We start from the raw sequence: 15,508 nt of genomic DNA on the forward strand, positions 1-15,508 counted from the left end.
ACGCAGAGATCCTGAGGACAGTGGTGCCAAAGAGGCTGCTGCCAGTGAAATCCCCTTGGTTGTGGCACCTCCGCTTTCCCCTGCAAGTCCCTCCCAGGTCCATTTACACAGCGACCCCTCAGAAGAGGCAATTTGATGGGGCACAGCCCACAGCCCAGAGCTGTGACCAGCTCAGAACCACCCAGCTGCACCCCTGCAAGAGTGGCAGGGCTGGCATGGGCTCTCCGAGGTGCCAAGGGGCCAGCAGCATTTGTGCAGAGCCCACAGTGCCTCTGGGAATCCTCCTTCCGTGCTCTAACCTGTTTTCCTTGAACGGCTTCCTCTCATCTAGTTAGCTTAAAATTTATTGAAATATTTAAATCACAAGGCCGCAGCTGTCTTCAAATAAAATCACTCAGATCATAAAGTTGCCGTCTGTTTTCTTGAGAAAGGCAGAGCACGTGACTGCAATGTGTGTATTTATCCCTTCATACACAAGGGGCTATAAAATAAGATGCAGAGAGCCTCCCACAGGGCTCAACAGAGGGCAAATGGCAGCTGGGGAGAAGTCTCCAGGGTCTTTTAGGGGTCAAGAGACAAAAGGAAGCCTTCCCCCCTTCCCTGCCTGGCGTGGCCAGCAGTATATAAATAAAAGGCACTGAGCAAGCTCATGTGATGCAATCAAGCATTTGTTTCCATGCTGGAGGTAAATACAATTTGCTGGAGCTGTTTACGTCCCACCGAATGCCGTGTGTACAAAGCAGCGCATTTATAAATATCCAAATCTATATTTAGAGGTCAGAGTCTTCTTTGCAATGTTACAGCTAAAGGTTATCAAGCAAGTCCCTCTGGAGGAACTGGCACTGGGGGATCTGCCTTCCATCTGAGAAAGGTAAAACCCAAACTTTGCTCCAGGCTAAGATATAAATGCTCGCTCTGCCCCTGACTTCCTTCCTGCCCTCACCTCCGCTCGATAGCTGAAGAGTTTGCAGAAGTCAATTCTGAAGGTACAGCTAAAAACATCCAGGGCTTTTAAGAACACTTTATTGATGCAAGTTCATTTCCTAAAATAAAAGCCCCTAATAAACCTTAATGTCACGTATACATTTAAATGGGTGCAGGCTGCATGATGAGAGCTGAGACGAGGAGAAAAACAAGGTTCTATTTCTGTCCTGAAGAAGGGGATGGGGCTCCAAAAACCACTGCATGTGGAGCCACTGCTCAGCACCCCTTTTTGGGGTCCCGTGTGTGGGGTGAGGGGGCAGCTGAGCAGTCTGTGCAGGGGATTTTCCTGAGCTCCTGCAACTCCTGTGCCTGCAAGGGACTCACTGCTAGACACAAGGAGCCAAACGAAAATCCCCACCACCCAACCTACTGGATTCTACTGCTCACTTGGAAAATGGGTGAGAATCAGAGCTAAACCGTCGATTTGAAAATTGCCCGAGCCTCAGAGCTGCACATTTGATTCCTCCCTCCTCGTGCTCCCCCAGTCACTGCAGCATTGGTCTCCAGCCCACGCTGAGCACTGAGCAGCCCCCTCCTCTTGGGGGGAGAGAGCCAGGGCCACCAGGCATGGTGCTGGTGACCCAGGGGGCTGGGAATCCAAGGGACTGGGAATCCAGGGGGCTGGTGATCCAGGGGACTGGGAATCCAGGGGACTGGGAATCCAAGGGACTGGGAATCCAGGGGAGTGGGAATCCAGGATGCTGGGAATCCAGGATGCTGGGAATCCATGATGCTGATGATCCAGGGGTCTGCTGACCCAGGGGTCTGGGAATGCAGGATGTTGGGAATCCAGGGTGCTGGTGATCCAAAGCTGGGGCCAACCCCCCCGTGCTGTGGGGCAGCCTCAGCTCTGCCCTGCCAGGCCCAGCTCAAAGGGAAACACGAGGTGAGAGCTCAGCCTGCAGCTCTGAAAGGGCTCTGGGAGCCCCCAGGGACAAGGTCCATGTGAAACCCCATCAGCCCACTCGGAGGTGCTTGCCCTCCTCTGCCAAGATTGCAGGAGCACAGCTTTAAATAAATAAATAAAAATCAAAGAAACACATTTTCCAGACAACATACTGACAGTCCAGGGGATTTTATATCACTTCACCAACCTTCCCACACGGATAGCTGAGAACAAGCCAGGTTTGGAAAGGCTGAGTCTGAGTTCCAACAGTCCAGTGGTCATAGAGATAATTTTCCCCCCTTTCTCTGCTTGCAAAGTAGAAAAACCCCCTTTCTGTGCAGTATCAAAATAGGAATGGAAAAATCTGGAGCTTAAAAGAATTTTCCTACTACAAGAGGCTTCCTGCAGGGTGTGGGTCTCCAGAGGGAAGGCTGAAAAGCCCGGCTGGCTGCTGTGTACCTGTGATCCTGCTCCACACTTAATGGAAAGCCATCAAGCCAAACCCCAGCTCTCCCTCCTGCCCACCGCCCACACACTTCCCAAAAGCAGCAAGGGCCACGCTGGAGAGCTGCCATGGCTGTGGGGAGCAGAGAGAGGGGTTCCTCCTGCTTCCTGTGCCCTGGGACAGAGAGAGAGAGAATCCCTCCTGGTTCCTGTGTCTGGGGACAGAGACAGATCCCTCCTGGTTCTTGTGCCCTGAGACAGAGAGAGAGAATCCCTCCTGCTTCCTGTGCCCTGGGACAGAGAGAGAGAGAATCCCTCCTGGTTCCTGTGTCTGGGGACAGAGAGATCCCTCCTGGTTCCTGTGCCCTGTGACACACAGAGAGAGATTTCTCCTGGTTCCTGTGCCCTGAGCTCCATGGGGACAGAGAGAGATCCCTCCTGTTTCCTGCACCCTGGGACAGAGACAGAGAGAGAATCTCTCCTGGTTCCTATGCCCAGGAAGAGAGAGAGATTCCTCCTGGTTCCTGTGCCCTGGGACAGACAGAATCCCTCCTGGTTCCTGTGCCCTGGGACAAAGACAGAGAGAAAATCCCTCCTGGTTCCTGTGCCCTGAGCTCCATGGGGACAGAGAGAGATCCCTCCTGGCTCCTGTGCCTGGGCTCCACTGGCACATGGGGATTCCCTTCCCAAACCACAGCCCAGGCAGCACCTGCTCCAAAGGGACACAGCACGCTGGCATTCTGGGGCTCAGGTGAGAAGGGTGGGGGTCTCCTCCTCAGCCCCCAGCCCACGGGTGAGGGCTGCACACCCAGGCAGCTCCTCACCAAACATAAAGATGCTGCTGCCTCCTCTCCCCTCTCCTCCTCCCCTCTTCCATGTGACACCAAAGCAGGGAAAGTTATTCCACCACAGTCATGTAAAAACCACCCAACATCTCCCTGTAAGCATGCACGGATGACACAACGGGCTGAGAGCTTTGCAGCAGGGAAGCTGGAGACATGTGGGAGTGGGGAGAAGGAGGGGACATGTCAGCCTTTACACCCAGTGTCCCTCAGGAAGGGCTGCCACAGGGAACAGGCGGTGATGGACGAGCAGCGAGGGAGACAGCCCAGCCACCATATGCCTGTCTGAAACATCAAAAACCAGAGACAGCGAGAGGGATGGAGACCCCAGAGGTGGTTTGAGGGGTGGGAGAGAGGCAGGAGAACAAACGAGCTTCACATATCTGAGCTGACAGCTGATGGGAGCAGGGGAGAAGAAGAAGGAGCCAGCTATGGATGTCCCTGCCCTGCCCTCCCCACGCCTGGACGGAGCTGGCTGCTCTCCTGAGGCACCAGGGGTGGGTTAGGGAGGGAGCCTGGGGGGAATTGAGGCTCCCTGACACACCACGGGACAGGAGCAGCTTCCTGCACAGCACCCCAGAACTGCTGCTCCCCCTGAGCTTTGGGGTGCTCCAGGGCAGAAAGCTGCTCCCACACGGATGGGGACACGTCCCCTTCCCCTCACTCTGCTCCTGGCCCCACGGGTGCCAAGGCTGCAGGATGGCGTGTCTGTGCCCCAGTGTGTGTGACACCGTCCCTCTGTCTGTCCCCAGGCTGTCCCTGGACCCCCCTGACCCCACTGCAGCTCTCTGCCCTCACCTCCAGCCCCACAGCGGGGACCTGGTGCTGCCTGCAGAGGACAAAGCCCCCCCGGTGCTTCACCCCCCTGCTCCTGCACCCCCAGAGAGCACCCCAGCACGGGGCTGCCAGCAGAGCCAAACCCACTCATTTTCCAGCTGGCCCCAGCAGGAGCCTGCCTGAAAGGGCCCCTCGCCCACGGCACCAGCAATCCACGGGGACAACAGAAAGGCAGCACAAAACACCTATTTTAGAGGGGTTTTTTCCCCCATTTTTGCAGCCCCGGTGCCTGCTGGCAGCTCTGTGGAAGCCCACAGAGAGCTCCAGCTCCTCCCTGGCCATGACCAACCCTCATGATCCCCCCAGGTTTGGGGCAGGCTCTGCACTGGCCCCCAGGGCACCCCAGGAGCCGAAGCTGCAGCAGGGGCACAGCAGGAAGGGCATTTTCCTGCGGCTCACTGAGCTCCCCTGCACACCAGCACATCCATCCCTGTGCCCACCATTCCCATTCCACCTCCCACCAACAGCCCCTGGTGCTGAGCCCCTCGTTCCCCACGGGGCTTCCCCCTTGGCAGCCTGTCCATGCTGCAGGAGAGCACAGGCAACTTCTGTCCTCGCCCAAAACCATTCAGCAGAAGGAAATTCACCATTTTGAGCACACACAGGTGCAGCTCCACCTCTGAGAGCAAGGGTAGAAGACGAGACCACGAAGCAAAATGTTATTTTGCTTTTGGTTGCAGAGCCCAGCGTGCTGTTCCGGGCTCCAGATCATTCCCACAATTGGGATCCTGGCTCTGGTGCAAACTCGGCTGACCTTGGGCTCGCCCTTGCCGGCTGCCACACGTCTGGGGAGGTGACAGCCCTCATCCCTCACACCTGCCTGCCCGTCCTGCTCCAGACACCACACGCAGCTCGGAGCAGGCTCTGGGAACAGACCTGCTCGACACTCAGCACCCCAGGTGGCACCGAGCACAGCTGCAGCCTTGGGAGGCTGAGAGAAAAACAAAACAACCACAAAAGCCTCGCCAGAGAGAAGGCAGAGACCTCCCCCCAGAGGTGCTTCTTCGGGGAAGAAGATAAAAATTGAAATTCTTCCGGAATTTCCCAATAACCAAGTCATGTCAGCTGGAATGAGACATCTCTCCCTGTTATTTCTCACCTCCTGCAGATTTCCAGAGCAACCTGGAGCAAATCTGATGGCCTTCCCACTGCTGTGCACAGGATTAAACCCCCCTCCCCTTCTCCTCCTCTTCCTCCTCCCTCTTCCCTCTGGTTTCTGGAGCTTTCTGCTGCTCTAGTGGAACTCCATCTCCCTTTTGCACGGCTGCTGGTGGGCTCCCAGTTGGAGAAGGAGCCCAGGGTGCTGCAGAGCCCCAGCTCCAGCCACGCTCCCAGGGTCTGTGTGCTGCTCCAGGGAGAGTTTCACACACAGCCAGAGGAGCAGCTCTGCCAGCCCAGGCACAGGGAGACAAATGGGGAGCAGAGGGCAGGAAGGATGGGAGAAGCAGTGGGAAAAGGGCACAGAGTGGGATCCTTGACGTGTGCTGGGCCAGGGGCTGGAATTGATGGTCCTTGAGGGCCCTTCCAAGCCAGGCTATGCCACGATTCTGTGCAGGAGAACTGGAACAGGCTGGGGAGGAGGGAGGTGCTCAGAGCCAGAGCAAGGAAGTGAAGATTAGACAAACCACGGAGCAGATGAAAACAGGAGAGAGCAGCCAAAGCTGAGGCAGATGGAGAGTGGGGAGCAGGGATGTGCTGTTTGGAACGGGTCTGTGCTCCACAGCAGCGGCGTTGGGGAGCGGGGGAGCTGCAGACAGGGCTACAGGCAAGGAACAGAGCTCCAGAATTCACATTTTTCTTCAGGACAAGTGAGAAAGCTGCAGACTGGGAGAAGGACTGGGGAGGAGTCTCTATGGAGACACTCGACAGGATTGAGGACACCCTTTGGAGAGGTCCTGCAGAGACTCTGCACCTCACGAAATCCAGGCTTTCACTGACAGATTTTGCACTTTTTCTTTCTGAGGGCTGTTTCTCCGTGCCTCACAAATAAAATTAAAATGAGGGTTTTCTGACAGAACAAACAAACAGGGAGTGAATTATATTCCATTTCCCCGTCAATAACTTCTCCCCAACCCAGTCGTCTTATCATCATAAAAAGTCCATTAAGCAGTAATTGGGGAGGCAGGGGAAGGCAGGGCTGGCCCAGGGAACAGGAGCACGCTCGCTCCCCAACTGGCCTTTTCTGGGAAGGCAGACAGGATAATTATAGGCTTCAGATGGAGACTTCCTCTTACTGTCAGCAGCTCTTGGCTCCCTTCAGGGAGATGGGACTGGCAAGGTTGGGCAGAGGAGGGTAAAAAAAGACTGAGGATGTTTTTTTAGAAGTGAAATGCTTCCACCTGGCTATTCCCCTGCTGCTGAGCCACCAAAGCCCTTACCTGCCTCAGAAGAGCTGGGTTCCCACAGGAGGCAGCCTCTGTGGGCAGGGGGAATGTCACTTGGAGGATTACCCCCTCTCCTTGCCTGCAAGGCCCCAGGGGAGGAAGGACAGCAGCGAAGGATGGCACCAGCACAGGAGTTAACACACACAGAAAATGGTGAGGAAGATGAAGAACTCGCTCAGTACACCTTCACCACACAGCCCCAAGCCCTGTGCCAGCTCCCCTTCTCCCCTGGCTGGACTGAGGCAGCACATGTCAAGCTGTTCTCACATGAGGATGGTAATTTGGGGATCTGGCACACCCACACAGCCTTCAAGCTCCTGTCTCAGTGCCCTGGGATCCAGACCCTTTGGGAGGGAGGGACGAGCCTGCAGCACCCAGGCAGGAGGAGACTGAGGCTACCAAAAATCTGTTCCTAGTTCTGACATCCAAGGGGAGAAAAACCACGTTATCCTGCCTGCTGGAGGGGAAGCATAATCCTTCCTTCTGGTCTCTTTAAACTGCTGGTTTTCAGGGATGGGGCCCTTCCTTATCACATGGGAGCAGCAGCTGGGATGCAGTCATCCTGTTCTGACAGGACTCCTCCAGGCACATGGAAAGGATCCACCTCTCTCCATGGCAAAAGGGATGAGTCCCAGCCCCAGTGACTGGCACCTCGATCCAGCCCAGGAGAACTTTCCTCCAGCTGTGGTTCATGCAGTGATACACACAGGGGATGCAAACTCCTGCGTGGGACAGGGCAGGGAGCTGTGGGGCCATTCCACAAAGCTCCTCCTGCCACGCCTCAGCTTCCCCACCTCCCTTCCCTCACCCAGCAGGTGCCCCTGCTGCTGATCTCTGCTTCCACCCTCTCCTGGCACCAACCAGCCTGGGGGCCAGGGAGAGATGAGGTGGGAATGCAGGTGGACCTCTGGCCAGGATCCTCCTTCCCCTGCTGGCACCACCAGGAGAGAGGTGCTGCTGGTGAGCAGCAGGAGCTGAAGGAGATGAGCACTGCTGCAGTGGAGGATGGCAGCCTGGGGTTCACAGAATTCACAGGATTCACAGAATTCACAGAATCACAGAATTCACAGAATCACAGAACTCACAGAATCACAGAATTCACAGAATCACAGAATTCACAGAATCACTGGGTTGGAAGAGACCTCAAAGATCATCAAGTCCAACCCAGCCCCAACAGCTCAGCTGAGCCCTGGCACCCAGTGCCACATCTTGGCTTTGTTAAACACCCCCAGGGATGGTGACTGCACCACCTCCCCGGCAGAACATTCCAGAACTATCACTGTTTCTGTAGAAAACCTTTTCCTAATATCCAGCCTGTATTTCCCTTGATGAGGAAGCTCCAGCAAGCACAGGAGCGTGGCCAGCCAGGACCCTGGGGGTACACGGGTGCTTTCCACCAGCTGGAGCAGCATCTCATCCCAGATCTGTCCACAAAGTCCCATAACAAGGCATAACAACCCAGAGCAGAGCCAGAGACCCAAGGAGCTGTCCTGGCAACTTAATGAGAGCCCCTTGTCCATCAATGCCAGCAATCCCAGGTTGTTAGCAAGCAGAGCTTGAGGCAGGGAGCTCTGCCTGCCCTTGCCACATCGCTGAGACAGCTTCTCCTCCAGCCATGTCATTGATATTGGCATCCTGGAGCAGCCTGATCCACCACCCACCTAGAACAGACCCAGCTAAAAAGGATCCGGCTCTTTGCTCGACCTCCACTGCTCTGTTTGAGTCACTAAAGAACCAGAGTCCACAGGGGATACCAGAACATGAAAAAACATTTCCTACGGGACACGCCTGCAAGAAGCAAAAGCTTAACGAGCCCAGACCCAGCTCCCAGGGGGCAATGCCATCTTAATGCAGCCCAGCCGTGGTCCTGTGCCACTGCAAAGTGACAGCAGAGTCAGCAGCAGGGGGAAAACAAGCTGCTACAAGCTCCTGCAGCCCGTGGTCCTGCCCAGGGAGCGCAGGGCAGACCCCAAGGATGAGGTCTGGGGGATCAGCTGCACGCCCTGAGGTCTGGGGGATCAGCTCAGTGAGACCACCCAGAGCTCTGCAAACACCCAGGGGAGCCCTGCCCTGCACCTCCAGCCCTGCAGGGCTGCATGCACCAGACGTGACCCCAGCCAAGCCCGGGCAGCTCACACGGGCATGTGGGGATCTTCTGGGGACGAAGGGCAAATAAAAAATGTCTGATACAGCTCTGCTCTCTTACTCTGTAAATAAAAGCTGTATCACTTCCACTTACTGCTTCTTTCCTTCAGGCAAGAGAAGGAGTCCACAGGAACAGGGAGAGGTGCAATTCCAGAGCCCAGAACTCGGGGTGTTTTCAGAAGATCATTACACCATTCCTGTCCGACCTCTGGGGAGAGACTTCAGCCCATATTTTCCATGGAACATTCTGGATATACAAGCTTGAAATATCTGGGTCTAAGCAGTCTATCAGGAGCCTGCACTGCTTATTGAAACTGGGATGTCAAGGTGCTTGGGACAGGAGATCTCAAAAATGAGAAACCAAGACCTAATAAAGCCATGACTAATGGATGAGCACAACCTCCAACAGGGCTGAACTTCGACTCTTACCACACGAGTCATTACAATTTCTGTCTCTGAACCACACTACTCATCATTCAGATCTGTAGTGGGAACACCAACACAAAATAATCCAAAAAAAGGAGACTTCAGCAACAGTGCTGAGAACTGACAGCAGTGGGAATGTGATGAATTCAGCTTTGGGACACTAGAGACCCAGTGAGCCAGAGAAACTGCAAGATGTGAATGAGAGAGAAATGGAAACATGGAAAAGCAGCAGTGACGCCTTCAATTCTTCTATCAAAGACAGCAATTGAGGAAGGTGAGCTTTTCTGGAGTAGGACAGCTCCTGCTCATGTTTGACACCTGTCAAGGGATGGCTTCTTACCAGGAGGCTGTCCTGCAGCCCTTCCAGACACCAGGAAGAAAATCCCTCTCCCTTTCATTGCCTCAAGTGGCAGCTACTGGAATTAATCACAATTAGCAGGTCCTAGAAGAAAAGGGGTGTATTACAGTACTCATACAGAAAAAAAACCACAAACGCCCTCAAAAGCAAGCAGATCCTCCCCAAACAGACAGATAAAGGAAATGAGAGCTGGAGGATCTTCCTGGCTCCCTGGGAGATGACTGGAGCCAGTCTCAAGGTGATCTTTAAGAGCTGAACTGAAAAAAAAACCTTACACCATCTTTTCAGAAATTCATCCAAACAAATCAAAGTCCAGGCTAAAGATTTGTAAGGTCTGTCAGCACTCCTAGCAGCATGCTCAGACTAATTTACAAATAAATCCATGGATTCCAACAGAGGTGAGGGAGGATGAGGACACAGTCAAATTAATTTGACTTTATTAATTAAAAAAACCACCAAGTTTCATCACCCCACCACTCTTTAGAGGTTGTGCAAGAGTGGGGGGAGCTATGCTCATTAATTATGCAGAAAATGCAAAACTATCATCCTCTGAATGGGTTTAAAATAAGGAGAAACCCTTTCAGAATGGGGAGAAATTACTCCCCAAGGCAGCTGAAATTTCTCTTGCAACTTCAAAGGACAATAAATTATTCAAATCACTCGCGCCACTCGCACGCTCTCTCACTCTCTCCCCTTCTCAATTTTATGCTCCTGAGTCAATTAAAGATTTGGAGGACTCGGAGAAACTTTGTAGAATGCTAAACCAGTTGCAGCTCCTTCTATTTATTATTTTTTTTTCCTTCTTTAAAGCTTTGCTTTTCCTCTCGGCCTCAAAAGGAAACGGGAACGACTGCGTGCGCTGCAGATGAAACGAGCAGCGCTGGTTTCATGTCTGCAACCACCGGGCTGGGACACGCTCAGGGCTCTCCATGCAACGATTCTGTGAAAGCAGGTCAGCCCAGAGTCCCTCCTGTCAACGCTTTAAATCATTCATCCCAACATCCCCCTTCAAAGTCAAAGCAGCAGACATCCAAAATATATTTACGCTGCTCTCTCCGCGGGTCTGGGCGCTGCCTCTGCCCCTGGGCTGCAGGAGGAGAGCCCAGGCTGCCAAACCAAACCAAACCAAACCAAACCATGGCGCCCTGGACAGAATTTCTCATATTGAGGAAGATGGTCTAGGGATTTTTTGATTACCTCAATCAAAATAGGCATTTTTCCTTGGTATTTGCGTTTTTGGGAAAACAGGGCTGGGGCTCATCACACTGGACAACAGCACAGCAAGAGAAGCCCTTGCTCAAAAAAGCCAATCGAGGCTTTTTTGTAAGTAAAGTAAGGTAGAGGGGTAAGTAAAAGGAGGGTTGGGAAGTAAAAGGAGGGTTGGGAAGGTGCAGCCACAGAGTGAGGATGCTCCTGACTGCCTGGCCTGCAGCCCGTACCCTGGTTAGCTCCCTGCACACAGCAGATGGTGTAAAACGTGACTATTTTCATGAACTTTAACAATCCCCAAAAAATTAAAGGCAGCTGCAGTGCACAGAACATCACAGCTTTCTAAGGTGGGAACTGGGACCAATTATGTTGCAAGAGAACATCCTTGACTGGAGGGGAAGAGTGGCACAGAGTAAATAAAACTGTTCTTGGGAGATTGTGTCTCACAGGCCAGCTCGAGCCCAGATTCCATCCCACGCAGGCAGGAATGACATTCCTCTGGTCGGGTGTCCTTGAAAAACCCTCTGCTTGCCTTCTAAGAATAATATTGGCCTTGCCAGGCCACAAAAGGGAGGAATCCCTCACAGATTCCCTTCAGTGACCCAGGAGAGTCGTAGTGGTCTTGAAAAGACACGAGCACAGAGACCCTGCCAGACAGAAGAGAAGCCAACGTGAGCCAGGGCTTGGGAGAGCTCTGGAAAGATCCCGTCCTTCCTGGCAGCCACTGCAAGAACTGCTGGTGTGAAAAGGACAACCAAGGGGAAGAGTCACAAAGAAAGAAGCCTTGGCTTCCTGGCGAAGTCAGACACAGAGGAACAGCCCCAGTTTTGGCATCCAGGTATGAAGACAGACATTTCCTCCATCCCAATCCTCTGCAGGTGACATTTCCACACAAGCCACTTGTTTACACAACAAACAGATGCTCTTTTCCCCCAACTTAACCATCTAATGAAGCTGAGCAGAAAGAGCCTCTGGCTGGGAAAAGATCCCTCACCAGGAGACACCCATGGCTGGGTCCCAAACACCGTGGCTGCTGCTGTCCCCAGGTGCTCCTCAGCAGAAATTAATCTAACGAGCATTCCCAGCGTGGGGCACAGCTGAGACCTGGGAAGTGACAGCCCCCCCTGCCCCCAAGGAAGCTCTTTCAACACATGATTTATTTCCTCTCTGGGTCCTACAGAAGACACAAACTTTCCAATTTGAGTTATCTTGGAAAAAAAAAAAAAAAGAAAAAAATAAGAGAAAAAAGAGAGATACATCACTTGAGCAAGTCAGGCAAGGTTTAATTCAATCAGGCACTTAAACAAGGTGACATAGAAGCTTAATTCAGTGTCCTTGAGTGAGACAACAACCAGCCCAGAACCCTCAGCAAGATCACAGCTGGTACAAGGAGAAGGCAGCGAAGGGAAGGGGCAGCAACAAGGACAGGGAGGTGTCTCCTGCCTACAAAGGCAATTGGTGCACGAGGAAGAGGAGCAGCAGGTGGGTCTGGGCAGGGGAGCAGTGATCTCTGCCTTTGCAGGATTCAGCTGCTGTCTCCTCTCCCAGACCCCACTCACTGCAGGGACAATGTGCAACTAAAACTGAAAATTCCACCATGCTCCAACTGACCACAAAACCTCCTCTGTGCTCCCACTTGAAATTCCTAAATCCTGCTCCCCCTCCAGCCCACCCCCAAGGGGGAAAAGCCTTTCTGCAGCATCCCCCTGGCTGCTCAGCCCCTGCAGGTTCCCTGTCCTTTTGGGGGTGCACAAACAAGCAGGGTCTGTGCCCCAGCCTGTGGGACACCACTCTGTGACACCTCCCCTCCCTTGGGGCAGCACTGCTAGGCTGTCCTGGATGAACCTCCAGCATTTCAAACTGGAGCAGCTTCCCCCACCATGGGGAGATTTCCTTCCCTTGGTGTCAGTTTAACGTGTCTGTCCAGTCCTAAGATGGAGCCCCCTTGATCTCTGCTCCATCTCACCTGACAGCTGCTGCTCCTGGGCTCCAGAGCTAAAGCTGTGAGCTGTGCAAGAGGGGATCCTGCTCAGGAGAGGAGGCAGATACCCCTGCCAGTGGTGGGATCAGGATCTGAGTGAGCCCAGCTCCTGCCCTGCTGGCACAGGGCACCCCTTCCATGCCACACGCCTTTAACAAGGCTCCAGCTCCCCAAACACAGCCTGAACGTGGACCTGGAGGAGCCCCACTGCCATGCCATCACAGCTTTTCCATCACCTCTGGGAGTCCCACGTGGTGCAAACCTGGCTGCTGTCTCTGCTGGCCCCAGGGATGCTCACGGAGCCCCCCTCACATGCACCTCCCATGAATTACTGTGCTCTGCAAATTAATGATGGAGCAAGGGCAATTAAAAGGGAAGAAAGCCAGGGTAATGCATCATAAAAGGGGCTTTATTCTTTTATTTTGTCAATTGCAATTTAGATTTAATTATTTATGGTAATACTTCAGAGTGTGCTAGTAAGGCTTCTATACGGTGATTTATAAAAGGAAGGAAATGTAAGTAATAAGTAATGTTCCTTGCCCTTAAATCCTTGCTGGGGTGGAGAGAGCCACGCACCAGCCTTCTGTGTATGCAAAGTGCCAATTAGCAAAGTGCTATTGTAAAGCACAAAGGTTTAATCAATGAGAAAAATCCACTTGAAAACAGCGAGCACGCTGATTCCAGTCAGAAGAATGGCCACATTTCCATGCAGTAAATGGCTTTTTATGTGCAGCTGAGGAGCACTTGGAGCAGGCACGTGGTTCCCTCGGGTGGCAGAGGGAGCTGACCACTGCCCTTGGCCAAAAGCAGCTGTGCCCTGCACACCTGGGCAGGAGCAGCCATGTGCACACACAGGAGGAGAGGATTCAGGGTGCTCACCACCAGAGGCTTTATGGCTCTGGGGGTGTGAGCAGGAAACAGCAAGGCTTGGTGCTGTGCCCAGGTCCATCAGCAGTTTGGGAGCTATTTCTCCCCCCAGACTCATCTCCAGGCCTCATCTGTCTCTGTTGCCTGGCTCCTCTCAGCTCCAAGGGGCACATTGGGCTGTGCAGCTCCTGGGGAGGCCTCCCCCAACCTCCTGCAGCCATGCCAATCCACGGTACTCACACCAACAGCAGCACTCTCAAGAAAAGGATAATACTTTCCATTTAATGACACCACTGAAAATAATCATGGAATCAGTAATTTCCAGTTCCATGGCTGCCTTTGACCATATGGAAGAAACAAAGGAAATGCCCATATTCAACCAAAGAAAAAAGAGAAAGAACATGTCTGTGTCACACCTTTCAATTATTGTTCTCTTCAGCCTCCCAAGGAGGAACAGCGGGCAGAAAGTACTGTGGTGCTTTGGATTTTTAATTTAAATGGCAGTTTCCTTTAAATAGAATGCTCCTGCCACAGAAAGATTTAAATGACTGACTGAGATCAATTAGCCTGGGAAACAAGGGAAGTACTTTAATGGTCCTTTGATTGCAGAGGCCACAGCTCCTCCAGAGCTGCCCTGGGAGAGGAGGCAAGTCCCAGCTCAGCCCAGGCTCTGCTGCAGGGGGGTCTGCTCCCTGCCCAGCTGGGGGGTGATGCCCCCCAAAAGCCACAACCCCGGGGGTTTCCCATCCCCAGCGTGGGCTCCCCAGCCCAGGAGGGGCACCAGCACCGTGTGCCCGGGGGGCTGCAGGGCCTGGGGTGAACTGGGGCAGGAAACGGGGTCAGCGCCGTGGCCAAATGGAAGCTGGCCAAGGGATTAGGGAATGTGACAGAGCCCGGGGCCATCTGATGGGAGAGGACACTGCCAGAGCAGGGACAGCTCCTCACAGCTCTGCAGCTGTGACAGACAAAGCTGTTTGCTGTTTGCAGGGCTCAGTGGGGTGCTGCTGGGTGAAATGGCATCACCCAGGACGCAGGAGCCCCTCCAAAGCCAGGAACCAACTCGGTGCCCACTCATCCTCTCCAGGCTGAGAGCAACAGCTCCAGAGCAGCTCAGACAGCTGGTGCCAGCGAGCATCCCCACGGGCACAGGGCAGGGAGGTGCTGGCATGCTCCACAGGCCAAGAGGAGACACAACAGCTGGCCCAACATCTGCACAGCAAGCAGGTAAGAGCAGCGCCATCCCAGCAACCTGCAAAGCTCCTGCACGGACATCTGTGAGCAGCCAGAGGGAAAAATGCACAAAGCCTCACAGTTCAGGATCCAAGGACACTGCAGAACTACAGGAGAGAGAAACTTGGCTGCAAGCAGCAAGGTGTCTGCAGAGCAGGGACAGATTTCAGCAGGGCTCAGGCCACTGGTGCATCCTGTGCCTGAGCAGCACCAACCCTTCCCAAGGGCACATTTCCCCCAAAAGGGCCCTCTAGCAGTCAGACAGCAGGTGGGATCCCAAAAATGAAAACCACAAGAGAGCTGAGGTCACTCAGCCATGGTTTGGAGAAGCTCTGGTTCTGCCATGTCCCTCTCAGCACTGAGCAGCACACAGGACTCCTGTGCACTCAATTCAAATGGACCCCAATTTTCACAGGCACTCAGGTATCACTTGGGGCTCTCCTTATACAGTGAGGCTGCAGAACACCTGAGCTCTCCATCCACGCCTGCAGAGCTGCAGTTTGCTTTGCAAACTGATTTTGCCATTCGTTGTTACAGGAAACCAGTGGCAAGAACAAGACCCTAGAGCCCTGACTCCAGATTTCCACTGGTTCCCCACTCCTGACTGCACTGCACCAAGAGCCAGGAATGGAGATTCCCAGTGCCCCTTTTCACAAGCCAACAGAGGCACCCTGAGCCCACAAAGCAGCACCCACTGACTCTGGGTGCTCAAAAAGACCCTGCACAGCATCAGCTCCAACACCACAGCAGACCCTGGATAAATCCTTGGGCAGAAGGCTTGTGGCAGCTCCCTGCCACACTCAGCAGTGCTGCTGCCACTCCAGACAGCTCAGGCTGGAGCTGTGGGTCTCTTTCTGGACCCCAGTGGTACCATCTGAGGTGCAGACTGACCCCCAGCCAACACTTCACCCTGAA

General features: G+C 53.7%; 1 protein-coding gene across 14 annotated transcripts in view; it reads right to left on the bottom strand.

Moving 5' to 3' along the window:
- The window catches only part of PTPRS (protein tyrosine phosphatase receptor type S), a 126,112-nt gene that overhangs the window by 77,780 nt on the left and 32,824 nt on the right, over positions 1-15,508 (bottom strand). The window lies entirely within an intron of this gene.

Source organism: Passer montanus, unplaced genomic scaffold, assembly GCF_014805655.1.
Source record: "Passer montanus isolate IOZ18808 unplaced genomic scaffold, ASM1480565v1 scaffold112, whole genome shotgun sequence".
In the NCBI taxonomy this organism is placed as follows: Eukaryota; Metazoa; Chordata; class Aves; order Passeriformes; family Passeridae; genus Passer; species Passer montanus.